This window comes from Lycium ferocissimum, chromosome 9 (genome assembly GCF_029784015.1).
Source record: "Lycium ferocissimum isolate CSIRO_LF1 chromosome 9, AGI_CSIRO_Lferr_CH_V1, whole genome shotgun sequence".
Classification (NCBI taxonomy): Eukaryota; Viridiplantae; Streptophyta; class Magnoliopsida; order Solanales; family Solanaceae; genus Lycium; species Lycium ferocissimum.
Window position 1 is genome coordinate 23,547,418 of NC_081350.1, and position 1,383 is coordinate 23,548,800.

Sequence of the window (1,383 nt, forward strand, 5' to 3'; positions counted from 1 at the left end):
ATGCTATTGACATACTTTGATCCAAAAAAATAAAAAAATAGACATGGTATTGGTATTGATAGTTTCCTCAATGTTTGTGGGTTGGTGAATATGTATTGGTTTTATTTGTATAAATTAAACAAGATTATGTAAGAAGTGGCATTTCTTTTATCTGATGAAGAAGTAGCATTATTTTTAACATTTAGTCCATCAATTTTGATAATTTCACTACACATCTTTTAGTAAGGGAAATAGATTGACAAAGTAGTTTGTAAAGTTGAAGTTATGATGTGGATTATTTTGGAAGGCTTTAACAAACTAACGTCATAATAAATTAAGTAAAATTATGTAAAAGTAGTACTCCCTCCGTCCCAAAAAGATTGTCCTCTTTTGACTTGGCACAAAGTTTAAGAAATAAAGGAAGACTTTTAAAATGTGTAGTCCAAAACAAGATTTAGATATTTGTGAGGCTGTAAATCATCTCGTAATTCTAAATATAGAAAGGGGATAATCTTTTTGGGACACACTAAAAAGGAAAGGAGGATAATCTTTTTGGGACAGAGGGAGTATTTTCTTTTAACGGAAAAGGGCCAAAATTACCCCTGGACTTTGAAAAATAGTTTATCTATGCCCTTCGTTATACTTTGGGGCTATTAATACCCTTACCGTTACAGTTTGAAATAAATATACCCTTGTGTTTTACGGAGTGCCATGTGTCAAGCTGACAGTGGCCAACCCATTAAACCCTTATATTTCATCCGGGTCAATTAAAATCGGATCCGACCAGCTAAATTAAATCACCAAACACGTTAATATGTTTTCAAACCCAAGTAACCCAAAATCAGACCTACAACTGATTTGAAGAAAGAACTTTGATATCACTCCATTGTTGATCCCACCTTCAATCTTCACCGCTTCAAATATAGTGGAATTCATCTTTTGATGATTATCAATATCCAAAAAAACACGACACTTCCAATATCTCAGCAAGTTCACTAAAATCAAGGCTTAAAACATTAGGCATTAATTAAAATATCATTAAGCAATCATATTTCAAGCCATTTCAGTTCAGATCTTCTTCATCTTTGTATCCCATCCGAACCCATTTGGCCCTATTTAAATACTTTCTTGCCCAAAACCATTAAGTCAAATGAAAACAAAAGAAATGAGTGAGAAAGGCAAAAGAAAGATACATACCTAAAGAACAATGGAGGAAAGAACCATACCTGAAAGAACAATTTGGCTGTTCGGCGGTAGGTGCGTTCGGCGGCGAGTTGCTGTAGAGAGAGGTGTTCGGCAGTGGGTGAGTTCGGCGGCAATTCTCTCTCTCTAAAATATACCGCCTCTGACCTCTCTCTACAACAACTCGCCGCCGAACTCACCCACTGCCGAACACCTCTCTCT